Genomic DNA, 16,151 nt, shown 5'->3' on the forward strand with positions numbered 1-16,151 from the left:
AAAAAAAAAAAATCTGTTAATGTATCTCCTTTACTGGGCGAAATTGAAGGCGCGCCACGTAGTATATACAGACACTTTTTCCGCGTCGACATCGTGGCAGTGGTACCAGATGGCGCAGCATTGCTTTAATGCTAATCACTTTAACGTTGGTATATATCCGAGATGGTCGCTGCCGGAATTTTGTTTTTGTCGCAGATGCCTATTGTAAGCGCTAAGGACACAACAGATTTTATTATTTGTATTTATTTAGCTTTACATAGACGCGCACTATTAGGACACATTCATAATCAGCGTTTTCAAACCTGATGTACACGATGTAAAACACAAATACATTTTCTCGTGGAAGGCCTGGGAATGAAGGACTCTGGTTGCTGTTTTCCGGGACTGGAGGATTTCTGTTTTCGCTGCCACACTATAAGGGCCATTGCGATTCATTTGTCCTGGCAAAGCCTCTGGACATAGATCTTCACGCTCTCTTTAGGCACGCCTAAAAATGAGTACGTTGTCAGCTCAAGGTCAGGCTGGAAAAGATGAGAAATTTCGTTATTAGCATGGCTATCCTTAAGAAGAACGGGAATTAGTATTGTATTTCCACAGCAGCATATTGTTGCATATTAATGTTCATTTAAAATAAAGGTTCATGACTTCGCATGCACGGTCAATGTACCGGCATTGCCTTAGATCTGCTCCTGCCGTGATTGAAAATGGTGTTTTCTGAGCTCGTTGGTTGCACATAGAGGGTGGATTTTCCAGCAAGAAGCACTGAGAAGGAGATAAGGCGCGATGACAGACCGCTGGACTAGCAACTCGCTTGAAATAGTCGAGCTCTGTTGGACTAGCAGAATTGCCAGTCCAGCGTTGTGTCATCGTCGCATCGTCGCGTCAGCGTGCTTTGTGTTAGGAACCCTTCTTGCTTCTCTGATAATTTTACAGAGTTAATATTGCAGAAACGGCCTTACAATAAGAAATACTGTCTTTCAATACTACAAGTACAAAACAATGACTTAGCTTTCGAAGGCGTGACTAATTCTCTTCGAAATGTCTCTCTTTATGTCTCTCTCAACGTTTAATGCAGTGCATATTAGGCATTTAAATGACAGGCCATATCCTCAGCATTTTTGCTGCTCCGTGGGATTTCCAAGGAGAGAACGCTTAGGCTAGATTATTTTATGACACCGAAACACAAAGTCAATAAAGAATTTTAGGTGTAGGTCCCAGTGGCATCTGTGAGGAGGAAGCGAAATGAGTGTTTACGAGATTTCTTTAGCTGGCCTGCCGTTCAACATCCCCTAGAATATCTGCAGGCGCCTCGGCGTTCCAAGCATATTTTCAGATTTCTTTCAATTGTGCATGTGTTCTGCGCCACGGAAGAGTCATTGAGTCAGTTTTATTTAAGTTCACTACTGCACCCTCGTCCACACAGGCATATTATTTGCTGAAATGTTGAGCGGAACAATCACCCAGTTAAATCACTCCCAAAACGCTTGAAGTCGAAAAGAAACAAGAGACGCAATTTCCTGTCACAGACAGAACCTGACTGCAAGTCTCGTCTCGGCCAAACAGCCATTCGCGGCGTGTCCTGCGCGCCGCGGAGCTCACGGACCACTGGCGCTCAAAAGAGCACCGGCAACCCAGTCGCAGCACCGAAAGGTGACAATCGAGTGTTTACTGCCCTATATCTGCCTTTTGAATGTCGCTATTGGAAATAACAAATAAAACTTCATCGTACTAGAAATTACAGCTTGAGTGATATTGTGAACAAACATTTGCAAAAACTTAGAAGCAATATTTTTTGTAACTTGTTTGGGCAGTAAGTAGAGTATGTAATGCAGTCCTGTACAATGGTTTGGGGGCCAAAGGCCCCATTTTGTTCAGTTTTGACTGGTTGCCGGGATGATCTGGTTTTATTCTCGGAATGGTGCCCACATGTTCTCTTTGCATTCTCGTTTTGAGTGCCCGGATAACGGCTCAGGATTTTGCCTCAATGTTTATTGAAAGTCGCCGACAACGGGAGCGAAAATCATTTCGTGCTTCAAACCGCGCTTGTTTGAAGCCCAAAAATTTTCGAACACAACAATGCACTCGTATTTACGCATATGGCAACCGTTGTATCACTCCGAGAGGCGACGGTATTAGCTGCCCTGCCCCTTCTACATCGGCGTCCGGGAGTGCATGCAAGTCTGTAATTATCGATTCTGATAGCTGGTTCTCAGTCTTCCAACTCTTCGCCATGCATACTGTTCACCTGTTTAGCAAACGAGTGTCCGATGAATACACTGCTCTCATAAGCGCACATTTAGAGGACGTGTATATTTTTTTTCAGAAACACAGAAATCATGTAGTAGCGGACAATTAATCAGATCAGTTTTTTAAGCAGTCTATATTGAAAGAGCTCTCACTTGATTGCTGATTGGCATAAGATACAGGCATTGCGTTTCAGAAATTCATTAACTCACCTATGCAGCCTTTCGCAAAGGAGAGCTATACGTATACATATATATATATCGTGTGTTGACAGCGTGCCGTTTTGGCGGTCTTTCCTTGTTCTACACGCATTGTTCGACGCGAAAACACTATATCTAAACATCGATAGTCTAAAATGAACTCTTCGATTACCTTTATTCTTCCCCAATTGCTTAGGTTTTATGTGAAATTGACCGGTAGTACATACGCGAACTTAAGGGGTGCGCTGTAGAAACGGTGTGCCTTCGTCCAGTGAAAGCAAGCAGAGCTTAAAAAGCGCTTAGTTAATGTAGCTTCATCGTTCTGCTGCGCTGTGGCCAGCACGGTGACACGAAGTTTGCAGAAATCAAGTAACGGACAAGTGAATAGCATTGCGCCACTTTTGCGCGTTGCGTACGACATAGCAACAGAATGACGAACCCCTTCAAGTGCACGCGTATATTCTGAAGCCCTGTCTTCTCTCTCTCTCTCTCTCTCTCTCTCTCTCTCATTCACTCAACTATGCGCTTCGCACGTATAAAGTAGCGACTGCTAAACTACCTCACTATGTTTCGCTTCTCTCTCTGTTTGTCAACAGGCGCGCTGGGCTTACGCTCCGTTTAACTGGAATGACGTCGCCTGAAGCTTGACGTGGGTGGCTGGCGATTGCTGAATTTCCCGTATTTGAATCGTTGATGACTAGTTTTGTCCGCTTAATTAGCGCGAAATCCCATCACACTCTGCTTCCCGTCGTAAGTTGCGTCAGCGTTGTTATAAGCCTAGTAGTCTCTTCTCAGCGACACTATTTTCAGACAAGCCAGCCAGTCGGTGGCTTTGGTAGTGGTGTGCGTAAAGTAACTTTCAAACCGAATCGAATAGAGTCAGTAGCAAATCTAATATAGAATGCTTTTAGAATAGTTTTCGAAGAATGACCAGCAGATATCAAAATCTTTATTAAAAATGTTTACGTTCTAGTACACTTTCTCCTTCGTTTGACGAATATGTGCAGTAAACTTCTGTTGGAAGCTTAGAAAAACATGGATCAAGGAAGTATTCGCTGGTGGTTGGAGTGGCTCCATCACACCACTGTTACTGCAGCCAACGGGCACAGTTGTGACGTCGCCGTCAGCCTGGACCTTAAAGGTGGTTCTCCTATGATTGACGGTTCTAAGTATGCTCTGCAGTACGTCGGTTGAAGAGCCTGTGTATGATGTCTTGCTGGGCCATCTCGATGCATGAGATGAAATGTGATAGTGTGAAACGTGTTTTTCGTATCTTGTAGCTCTCAGCGGGTAAGCTGAGGCTTGTATTGGGCCCGTACCTCTGCTGCTGCCGTTCTTTCGGTGACAAAAAACAGTCGCTGTCCCAAGCTATAGCGAATCGGGGAAAGTGCCCTCACAGAAGCTAAAGTATTGGGACGCTGGACACGACCGTCATCCGCAGGGAATCACTCCTGCCCTGCATCACTTTTTTTTTTTCAGAGTGAATGCGCTCAGCAAGAGACCACATTTGTGGACTGCATGGTGAACGACGATGTTGTCAGTTCGTGCGCCTCACTTCTCATACTTTTACTTTTTTACTACCTCCTCCCCCAGTAAAGGCAGCAAATCAGATGCAACTTAACCACTTAACATTACTCCCTTTCTTTCGGTGTCACTATGCTGCGCATTAAGATAGCAGAAGAGAATGTAGGCAAAATAAATAAAAGGCTTACGTTCTGTCTTGGAGCCAAAGTTATCTTGAATTGACGGAGCACTTGAGAAGTAACCGAGGCGAGCTCGAGTAGAGCCAGACGGGAGCCGACGCACATGCGTGGCCCCAGGCCGAACGGATGGTAGGCAGTTGAGTTGATCAGATGCTTGTTTTCAGGGCTAAACCTGCAATAAGAGCAACTGACATTACTAAGAACACGAAAACAATAAGAGAATGCAAATGATTGGGAGGCAAAGTTTGCTGATTACATTGAAATTCGCCTTCGGGGATGATGTAAACGTTGGCAGTCCGGGCTCAAACAAACGTCAAAATGCATGGTACAATATGCTTAGAGAAAGCTCGGTTGACTCCGCTTGACCGTCCTGGCTTTGCAAAGAAACGTATAACATAAAAAATTACAGTTTATAGTTTTGCTCAACTCTGTTTACTGCAACCTTGAATCCGCACCAGATCTTGTCCTGTTTGATTGTTGTGAGCGAACCAATAGATAATCATGATGGCTGGGATTCTTACGAAGTAGCTTTCATAGTTACAATTAAAAAGAAAATTTGCTCTTTCTTTGCACACTAATAGGAACTAAAAGTGGATGTACATGACGCAAAGTGGCGCAACGCCTCACTGATGCATATAATGTTAAAAGAGACTTTCAGGGGTTGGTATTTAGTATTGCAATGTGGCTGATTATTTACCTTGTACTATCACCTAAAATCTCGTACACCGAGAGCAGCAATCGTTTCTCATAGAAGAGCAGCGAACGAGTGCCGAACTCTACAGTAAACATTGGTAAATAAAGTGGCAGGGGAGTGCCATTCGTGCTGGTTTTCCTGCACAACCGGTGTAGTAGTTCATCTGTATACATTGTTCCACATTCATTGTTCCTTGATGTTTTCGAACAGAATTACGTGAAATGGAAGAAGCGGTGAAAGGCAATACAGAAGTTGGGCAAACTTAAAGGAACTGTCGGGGTTATCCACAGTCATCACAGTAGGAAAACACAAAAATACGTTGTTCTCCCTCCGGAGGGGTCAGAAGCCCGCTGTCGTGGCCGTGTCAAGGCTCAACTCGAGCCTAAAGTGACACAATAAAAAACTCTTTGGTCTGCCTTCTGTGGGGTGGAGCGACAGCTGACTTACAACTCGGCCGCAGGCCTGTCATGCCACGCGGATTGAAGAAAGAAAGAAGCAGGGGAGAACAAAAATAGGCGAACACTCGCGCGAACGCCGCGGGGCCCACCACAGTAGTATGTGCACGTTCACAAGATGTGCAAGATGGCGGCGGAGGGAAAGAGCGAACACCGTATGCGCTTACTGTGTGCCTAGTCGTGAAGTATAGCTCAATTGGTAGAGCATCGCACGCGAAATGCGAAGGTTGTGGGTTCGGTTCCCACCTGCGGCAAGTTGTTTTTTCATCCACTTTGATTTCCATTAATTTATCGTTTCATTTCATTCATTAAGCACAAGTAATTTCCCTTATGTTGTCCTTGGTGTCAGTGTTTGTTGGCTTCTTAAGATAAGTCGTGAAGTATGTAACGCAAGGTGGATACCTTTCTCATATAGTACGTACCGCCATTTTGGACGCTGAGCAAACCCACCCGCAAGACTTCGCCCTTTCCTCCATTCCGCTCCCGCTGCCACCCTATTCCGCTTTACTTAGCTTCGAGCCATGAAAACGCGTACCGCTATTCATAGCCGACGCATGGGAACGGCAGTTGCTCTCAATGCATTTGAAGGCAACATCGCGCAAGCGAAGTTTGCATTATCGCGCTCTGTTGATAAGTGATTGAAATTAGTTACTTCAATCGTCTGACAAGCTGCCCTTAACAAGGTTGCTGTACTACGCGGATAATTAGTTCAGCAGCCGAGTGCGAGTTCTGCTGAATCTCCAAATTGAAACGGTCTTCAGACTGTGAGGCATAAATAAGGCATGATCTAAGAATGAGTTAGCGATCAAGATTAGATATAATAAATAAAAGAACATGTCAGCTTGAAGTGTTCAAAATTACCTCGGAATCGTTAGTACAAAACAGCCAAAAGCTCAAAAACAGTTGCAGAAGTTCTTTCGTGGTGCGACACTGTCACCATGACTAGAGCATGTACAGTAGCTTCAACCACGACCAAGGATGGATGAGTTTTTTTGACATCGGCGCACAGTGATTGCTGCCTAGCCATAAATTATGAAATCATTAGGTTGCACTATTTTTATTAACGTGCATGACGGATTTTGATGATCTCTCATACCAACAGGTGTAGCCCATGCTCGCACAGAACCTCGCCCTAGGTTATTAACAAATATCGTGATGCCCATACAGCATGGTGCAAGCGTTGCCACATTAGTAGTCCTCGGCAACCGACGTCGTAAGGTAGCCCTTCTAAATATGTGTGGTTTGCAGATGGCATATCGTCTGAAACCGCGCGGTGTAAGTTTCTGGGATTGCTCTGTTGTCTCAGGCTGCCTACAACAGAGAAGCGAAACAGAGAGGCCACATTACTACCCGAATATATGCTGAACATATTTCAAGTTGTACCTATAGAACATAGTTTTTGCAATTATAAACAGTGGCTTGACGTTTCAAATGTGTTTCCTTCTGTGTTATTAGTTTTGCTGTGCTTTGGTTTGAAGTTGCACTAACGCTAAATTCTGCTACAGCGTTTCGTTCGGTTGAATCACAGGAGAAATAATTGTTACAGTTGAACATTTGCAACATCTTGGTCTGATTTTAGTGTTATAGAATGAATTGCAAATTTGTCTGTAATCTCTATGTTTAGAACACCACAGACAAGGAAATCATCATAGAATTGCACTCTGATCGATACGTCCATGTTACTGAAATGTAGGCGTACCAAACAGCCACACTAGCCCTAAAAGAACAATAAGGGCGACACTAACGTAGGTGCTGTAGCGTTGTCCTTTTCGCTCCTAGTTTGTCTGTGTGTCGGCACGCCTGCCTTTGAATAACGTGAATGTCTACGAACTTGCTGACCTTTCAGCGGTTCTAAAGAGAGATACGTTCTCTTCGAGTAATCTAACTTTTTCGGCAGTTTTGAGTATCCCTCGGTATTGATAGCTGGTAGAGACCACAAAAGCCGATTCAGTTTCTCGATTATGTTAAAGGTGTACCCGATAGCATACGTCACTTACCTTTCTGGCTTAAATTTTTCAGGTTCTTCCCAGTGTCTAGGATCATGGTGGAGATGGTACGTGGGGACCACCACGGAAGTTCCTTTTTTGATAAGGTACTTGCCGCACCGATGGTCTTCATCGGCACACCGCGATTGTCTGGAAAGAGGTGCAAGGAAAATAGGGTCAGAATGTATAGAAACACTATTAGGTGCTTAAATCAAAATTCCCTTTGTAACTTCTAATATAATAGAGCGTACTTTGCGAATACTGTAATTGGACAGTAAAAAAAAAGAAACTGAACCAGCAAGCAACTGGAAAAATGGAAAACAGGCAAAGATTATGTATAAAGATGCATGACTGAAGCGATTAGTTACCTCATGGGCGTTTTAAATCGACGGAATTTTCACTTTCTTCAGTGTTCAGCTGCTCTACAAACATTCATGATTAAAATTACCATTGCTGAGGATGTAAGTAATAAGTATCTTCCCAAGGGATCTTGCATCATAAGACAGCCAACGACGAGTCTTACACTCAGATGCGAATCTAACATTAGCCAAGAAGTCGCAAAAGTAGATTGCCTCTTCTTTCTTTTAAAGCACTAAACAGCAGTTATGTGCTAGAAAACGTGGGAACGTGTTCGTTCGGAACACGCTATTATTGAGAGTCTGTAGCGGATCCAGTAATGGGGGCTGAGTGTCATTACCGCCGCGCCGATCCTCGTGACGCTCAGATAATCAGTCCACCTTCCAAGCATTGTACTACATCTTCACTAGATCATGGGACGCTCTGCAGTGAAGACGCAGGAAGGAGCAAAGGTTAGGGACCCAAATTAAGTTATAGGGTTGTTATTGTCCTCGCTTCATCCAGGAAGATCGGCCAACGTAGGGCCGCCTATTCCATACATCAAAAAATAAACACCAGCGACTTAGAAATATAAAGAAGCAAAAAAATTCTGCAGATCCCACGCACTGTGGCAATCACTATGTCAATCATATTGCAGGTACAGGGCTATCCAGCATTGTTTGGGGCTCTGTAAAGCGAAAGCAGGTGGGCCAACGATTTGTGTAAATTAATAAGTTGTGTTTCTGGATCGCGATCGCAGGGGTCAACCGCAGGTGGGTCAACGATTTGTGTAAAAAAATTAGTTGTGTTCGTGGGTCGCGGTCGCACTGGTCATTAACGCCAGGAGGAAGACGACGACCACATTGAAGACGATCGTACGGCGGCAACGGCGTGATTTCTAAGCGTGCCGTTCAACTCCAGCTGACGGCATGACAATTGTTGGTTTCTACACAGGCAGTGGACGAGCGTAAGAGAGACAAGAACATATTGCGACGCCAGCATGACTACCATGTAATGCAGCCGTACATACCCATGGCTATGTCGCATGGTTTATATCAAAACGCCGATGGCATTTGCACTCGAGCGAAGAAATGTTAAAGGCTGATTAACTTGGGCGATCATGAAGCCGGTAGAACGTCGTATAACTTCTGCGTATCATTTGCTGCTGTAAGAAAAATAAGCATCGGGCGCAGCATGAGTTTGGACCGGTGGCACCTTCATGTGGCGGTGACGCAAATGTAGCGGCATATGACGGATAGGCCGGGCGTAGCCGTCGTAGCCGTCATCTACGCTTGTTGATCATGTTTCGTTGTTTGTTATCTTTTGCATCGTCGAACTCCCTCGCGGAACCGCACCCGGATAGACATGTTGCTTTCCTAGGTGCACGAACAGTTACTCAAACATAACTGAAGCTGTGGACACAGATCACTTCACTCAGTTTTCATCCCGGCCTCAGACGACGAACAGCGGTAAGCCTGGATATACTCGGTTTGTAGGAAACGGTACGAACATTTTCTACGCTGCTTTGCCTTTGTCTAGTTGTGGTAATATAAATAAATCAAGCGCTCATTTGAAGGAGCTTCGTGTTGCATGCAGATCGTGCCTTCACCTCCACAGGTGTGACGGTTCGGAGCTTGGGCACCGAACGTAAACAAGCGGACTTGTCCTCATCTCAGGGGCTCAGTCTTTCTTGTTGGATATATTTTCCTCCCTAGTACTTCTCAGCTCTGGTAACGTGTGGTACACGACTCTGTGTGCTAGGCATCGATGGCGAACGCCAACGCAATGGCGCGTTCTTACTCGCCGTCAACGCAAGCACTACACGTGTACCGGGCATTGCATTCGACTGTTCTCGTCACGCCAAACTATGAAATAGACAAACATTTAGAATCGGCTACTTTGTAAGACATTAAAAGTGTTGAAGCAACGAAAAAGAAAATTAACAGAGAATGGAACATACTGAACACATGGTCGATCGGCGAAGCAGCGCAAGAAAGAACAAGAACGAAAGACATCTTTTTTTTTGTTTTGCGCTGCTTCGCCAGTAGATGACTAAATACCCAGCAATGGTAACGTGCACAGCAACATATCTGTAACATAACTGCTGGAGTTGCACGTCTTAACTTGCTGCAGTGACCTTTGTTTTCGCGGTGCACTTCCATCGCAATTGGCACTCGTTTTCCGCTTTGTATACTACCTGGGGCGCTATAACGTAAAACTATTCCAAACTTTTCTATTCCAATTCTGCTATCAGCCCTCCACGATTGGTCAAAAACTTTTTTCGACCACCCCCACTTCACCTGTCTGTCACGCGACGTCACGAAAACCGCGATACCTCCCCATCTGATATGATGTGTACACACTGATTATTCATGATTTGACAGAAAAAAGAAAAACAGTTATTTCTGATTCGACCCCTTTTCGCCATTAGCCCTCGGCTATTGGTAAAAAGTTTTCGGGCTGCACCCACTTCACCTGCCTGTCACGCGACGTCACAAAACCGCAAGAACTCACCGCGTCAAAGTGACGTGCACGCGATAAAGATGCATTAATATGCTGAACAAAACTGAATTTTCTTCGGAATAGCCGCAGGCTGCCCCGTTCCGAAAGGAATAGAAGATGGCTGCCGCCGATCGCTCAGACGCTGGCTACTCGCACCTGCCGCAGAGCATGGGTGTATTTGCGTATAATAAAACTTTTTGCGTGGCCGTGTAACGTTTTCGAGCACTTTCGGCACGTTTACCCCCTATTCTGCCAACTCTTCTTTGCTGAGGGTCCGTTTTAGCGTCATTCTTGAGCTTCCGTTGCATGCCGCCGCGATTTTCGACCAGCCACCGCAAGCTAAGTAAGGGAAAGCCGACCAATCGTAGACGCCGGCACCACCCTCTTCGTCCGATTATCGACTTTCAGTGCAGTGGCTCGGCCCCATCGAATCCCTCTCCACTTGAGCGTTCTCCTCGCCTCTTGTCAGCCAATTAGATACGACAAGCCGCTCAGTGTAGGCAATGTTATTCGTTTTTCAAGCAAACAAAAGTGACCTCCTATGAACGAGGAGAGCGTTTGATTGGTCTGTTCAGACAACCCTGCGGGTGACCGCCCGGTGCTTGCGTTGGCGGTTACGCAAATTTGACGTCAGGAGATTGGAATAGAAATATATTGGAATAGTTTTACGTTATAGGGCCCCTGATGTCATGAATATGATGTGCCTCGTACAAGCGGCGATATTGTTTAAGTGCACACGCACGAAACAGCATTTTCCGGTTCGCCAGGCTTTAAAAACAGCAGTCCCAAACCCCTGGAAGTGCAGTGCGCGACTTCGCCCCGTCGTTTGCATCACATGTGCTCTTACCACTGCCGTTCGCGGCGCTGTTCGCCAGCGCGCTGATGGCTCCGCATACGACGGCTGACCGGTGCCTATAATAGGGAAACTGGGCCGGTGCCCAAGAGAGTGCACTCTAACAACGCGCCTCAGACCGGGAACTGTCATAAGGAAATAAGAGCAAGTGACACGGGGTGCATGCGTCGAGCGTTTGAAGCAGTTGACTTGCTTGGCAAGTCAGCTGACTCACTTGCACCGCACCAGAGACATGTGTCTCTGGGACGGTTTGTCGGACGGCTTGTCACGAGAACAATATTGCGCTGCGTATTACCTCTTTTAGATGTTTCTATGACAACTTCACGCTGTTTCGGAGACACACGAGCTATCGTTAGGCTACGGAAGCACACTTGACTGTTGTGTGTTGGGCCCTGTAGTGTTTCTGAAAGAACTTAGCGTATCACGGTTGGACAAAACAAATTCAGACAAGCCACAGTTTACTCATCATTCTTTCCATTTTGATTGTCTTCGCCCGTCGTCATTTATTTGAACGCCACCGCACCGCTGTTGAAGATGCCACAACAGAGAAAGAAATTCAACAAGAGCGGACATTCGGCAAAAACTGTCAACAAAAAACAAGTCACGCTGGTATTCACATCAGCCGTTAGCTAACGCGAGCATGAGATAAAAAATAATGTGAAATGAAGTTAATAGGCACTGTTTAATTTTTTTAATGCTTTCCTGCTAAAACTGAAACATGTTGCGTATAAATGAGATATACATTGCGACTTATTCTTTTTCAGTTACCAAGCGACAAGTCAATGTCGCCCCAGATGCATGCGCCATGCGCCAGCTCCCGCCATCGAATTGGGCAAGGCCGGCTGCAAATGTGAGCGTTTGGCTGTTCGACGTGCCTTTTGTCTTTTTTTCGATGTAGCTCTGGTCTCTTGGGCACTCGGCGTATTTTTGCGTTCCTTCTGCACTTCGACACGACATTCCTGCGCTATTGGACTCTGGCAAGTTGAGAATATTTGTTTGACAGTGTCCGCTGCATTTAAAGCAATTGAGGCTTAAGGCACGCCACCGAGCGTTGTGACGCAGTTAGCGAATGACAGCTAGGCCGCTGTGGCACAATTAGTTAGGCGTGTACTGAATCATACTGGGACATGTTTGCCCCGCTATCTATGGACTCTAACATTACTGCAATTTATTTCGGTTCTTTTTAGGCATCCTAGCTGCACAGGGCGTTGTGACACAATTAACCAAAGACAGGTCGGCCGCTGTGGCGCGGATAGTTTACCCTTGGTTAGTTTCGCCTTGACTGAATCTTTCGGGGGCAACCTTGGGACGCTTTTTATTTGCTCCCCTCCCGCAACAACATACACATTATATCGCTACTCAGGCTTGTCCAAAACGCGATCAGCGATTGCCAAGAGTGATAGCACGGGAGTGTGTTGCTGGCGTCGTCAGAACATGCAACAGAACGCAGAGGAGTTCAAAAACCAGGAACTCTTAACTAAAAAATGCCGTCTTCTGAACGAATGAAAACGGGCTTTGTTTGCACCAACGCATTTGTCTTGAGTGCGAGTAGATGGCACTCTCCGAGCGCCTCGCGTAGTCTGGCTGGCAGCCTGTGTTCTGGCCACCTCTGATTCCTTCTGCTCTTAGCGACCACAGCTTCCTAATTCAGCGGTTCGCCGATTCTAGCATAATATTGAGAGGAACGAGACCGTGGCGCTTAAATCTACGTCGTCTCCTAAAAGACAGACAGGCAACCGCAGAGGTATCATCCATTCTACTTCATTCGCATCACAACACAGCGAATCTACGTGGCACAGAATGGGATGACGTGAACGTCAGAGTGCGTGAGTGCTTCAGGTCTTGGGGCAAGCGTCGAGCGCGCGAAGAGCGTGAGAAGATTAAAATCGTCTCCGACGCGATCCTCCTGCTCTCGAGGCCACTGTCCGGCGGGCCTGGTGTCGCTCCGGCTCTGGCCTCACTTCGAAAGGAACTTCGGCTTCTACTGCAGCGGCGCTGGGATGGCTTGAGGGCCACAACCCGAGTAGAGTTGTGGGAAATGGAAGCGTGGTGCAGCAGAAACGTCCTACGTAGGCATATTTCAAGGCAGAGCACAACTCTCTCTTCCCTAGTGGAGCCAAGTGATGGTAGCACAGTCGACTAACCAGATGGAGTTCTCGCACTGGCGACGCAGTTTTACATGACCTTGTATGCCGAACCAATTGCCTCTCCAGCTGTCTTTCCGTTTGCTTCACCAGCTGAGCCGCCGCAAGTATGTGACTCAGCCATAGATGAAGACGAGCTTTTTTCAGCCTTTAAGTCTATGAAGCGTAACCGTAGTCCAGGATCCCATGGTCTGACAGTCGAATTTTATTTTAAATTTTGGACACTGTTAGGGAAGCCGCTTGCATCACTGGTAAACAGGCTACTCAGTGAAGGGACTTTGTCTTCGTCTCAACGTGAGGGGCTAATCACTCTCCTTTGTAAGGACGAGTCGAGGAGCTCCGATCTGAGAGCATGGCGTCCAATCACGCTTCTGAACTGTGATTATAAGCTCATAGCAAAGTACCTGTGTATGCGACTCACACCAGTGCTCAGCACTGTTTTGAGTACATACCAAGCATGTAGTGTGCAGGGGCGCTCTACTCAGCTTCACGTTTTAGCAGTGAGGGACCTTCTCCTGTGGGCAAACACCAGGAAACTTCCCGGTATTCTTTGCTCCTTCGATCAGGAGAAGGCCTTCGACATTATCAGCCATAGGTACCTTTTCCGTGTTCTGGAAGAGGCTGGTTTTAGTGTGGGTTTTCGGCAGATGGTCCAAGCTTTGTATTCTCGACCGACTTCTGCTGTTGTCATACGGGAACGCGTCTCGGAGGCGTTCATTGTGGGACGCGGTGTACGGCAGCGGGACCCTCTCTCACCTGCCCTCTACGTACTCGCTCTTCAACCGCTTCTGCAGAGGTTGTCTTGTGACAGCAGAATTAGCAGGTTCCTCCTCCCACCAGGTTCCCCTCCGGTTGCACTTTTTGCCTATGCGGACGACTTGTCCATTGTCGTCCTGGACGAGGCATCAGCTTGCGGCGTCTTGGAGGTCATGGACAGTTACTGCAAGGCGAGCGGTGCAAGGTTGAATAGGTAGAAAAGTACAGCCATGTACTTGAACTCCACTCCATCCAGCCCGCAGCCCGTTCATGGTCTCCCCGTAAGAACCCGGCTGCGCATTCTAGCTTTCCAATTCGAACCAGATGGTCTCTCTCCTGTAAACTGGCAACAGCTAAGGAGAAGCTTGAAACCAGGATTCAAGAATTCAGCGCGTTGTCATGCCCATTGACTGCTCGAGCGACAACCCCGCGCTCATTTCTGTTTTCGTTCCTGACGTATCTGGCGTGTGTGTCTCCTGTTCCAACCCGAACCAAGCTTATCTTGGAGAGGGTCCTCTTTCGCTTCCTCTGGAAGGGTACAAATGGTTGTGTAGCTAGGCGGATGCTCAAGTTGCCCAGGGATAAGGGAGGACTCGGAATTGCCGACCTGGGCATCGTGGCTACTGCACTACACGTCAGACGGACCCAGGTCGCTCGTAACTCGGATATGCTCCTCACTCGAAGCTTTACCTCTTTTTTCCTAAGCACCCGACTCCGCTTGTTTTCCCAGAGCACATTTTCCCACTGTGTTCCTCGCTCAGGTTCCCCGTCCACCATTTATGCGGCGGCTGCCAACTCTTTGGTAAGCCTCCGCACGGTTCGCCCCGACATCGACGTAGTTTCAACTCCACTCCAAGAACAAGTAGATATCCTCACCCCAGGTCTCCCCCCGCATTGCAAAATGTATGACCTGTCCATTCACGGGCCAAACTGGAAGCTCATCACGGCCAGTTTCCTCGATGCTAGGCGAGCTACGTTCATGTACCCCCTGGCGCAAGGGTGCCTGCCGTTGAGCTACAGGCCCTTCACAGGCGTCCCAGCTCGTGGGGCGTGCCCGTTCTGTGGCGCTCGTGAGGACTCGGCTCATACGTTTCCACAATGTTTCCTTCCTGCAGCTCTTCTCAGAAGGATTGCTAGTCTTTTTAATCTCCGAGGCGTTCATCAAACAGTTCGAATTTTGCACCCTTTGCCTAATCAGGCGGTCAACCAGTTCGTGCTTCTTCTGGCCGAGTTCTCCTACCAAGTTTGGTTGGCACGCCGCGATGCAGTTTTCGGGGGCTGGGCACCGGGCCTTCACGAAGTGCTTGCGAAAGCGCGGAAGGAGGTCTGGTTCCATCTCACCTGGGAGCGGCACCGCTTGGGCGAGCAGAACTTTCTCGAACTGTGGGCTCGTCCTGCCGTGATTTTTGATGAGTCAGGTGGAAAGCTATCCATCAAGTTATGACGCATGCTCCTAAGGTCGCTCGACTGGGCCGTGTGTGCCAGTCGATCTACGGGGTTTTGTTTGGCTCAGTGGAACCCAGAGCTGGAACAGGTGGTGGCGCACCCTCGGGTGGTCGCGCTGCTCCGCGGACGGCTTTGGTGCTCTCCATGGTTGTATGCTTTGGCCTCCTTTGGGTCAAGGCAGTCCGAGGGTCAGTCAGGCTTGTTTCCTGTAAGACCGACATGGCTGTTTGTGTGTTGAGTGCAGTAACTCAGTGTTGCTGCACCACAACAGTCCCCTTGTCCGTGAAGGACGGTTGGCCCGAATCAAAGCCCCTCGCCCAGTCAACCCGGGTAGAGGGGGCGGGCCGGGGTCAATGTATCGAATGATGCTGGGTTGATGAGTGCATGAAAGCTCATGGACACGGCGCCTCCGGGTGCCAACTCCTCTTCCCATCTGACAACGGCACGGCTCTGGTCTTTGGCGCAAGGTCTCTTGGAGGTCGCCGACAATGAGACGCAAAAACATTTGTGCTTAAAATAAACATTTCCTGACTGCACAAGGCGTCTTGCGCTTATGAAATGGAAGGATCGGCTTAAAATACGAGTCGAGATATTAAAGTGCCGTCAGATAGTTGCACAAAAAACAAAAAAATTAAAAAGGGATGACAGAAAAAAATGACTCGCTGTAAGTCACTGCAACATATAACTCCCTTATAAGCTGTCGGCGGCCAGTGAAATGGCGTAAGCTACCGTTTTCGACAAACGCAGGCGGGGTGGTCCGGGAAGTGTCAACAGCTGGCGGAAGGGAATCCGCCTTCCCCTTTGTTTTCAGTAGTGGCATTCGCGTATCGCTC

At 47.4% G+C, this 16,151-nt stretch overlaps 1 long non-coding RNA gene across 1 annotated transcript; it reads right to left on the reverse strand.

Annotated features, from left to right (window-relative positions):
• Positions 1–286: 286 nt before the first annotated feature.
• LOC129381275 (uncharacterized) lies at positions 287–7,760 on the reverse strand. Its single transcript, XR_011892315.1, has 3 exons — positions 7,294–7,760; positions 4,157–4,319; positions 287–521 (listed from the first exon to the last, which is right to left on the reverse strand). It is a non-coding gene; the product is annotated as an uncharacterized lncRNA (long non-coding RNA).
• Positions 7,761–16,151: the final 8,391 nt, after the last annotated feature.

The sequence above is a fragment of the Dermacentor andersoni genome, chromosome 1 (assembly GCF_023375885.2).
Source record: "Dermacentor andersoni chromosome 1, qqDerAnde1_hic_scaffold, whole genome shotgun sequence".
Lineage (NCBI taxonomy): Eukaryota > Metazoa > Arthropoda > Arachnida > Ixodida > Ixodidae > Dermacentor > Dermacentor andersoni.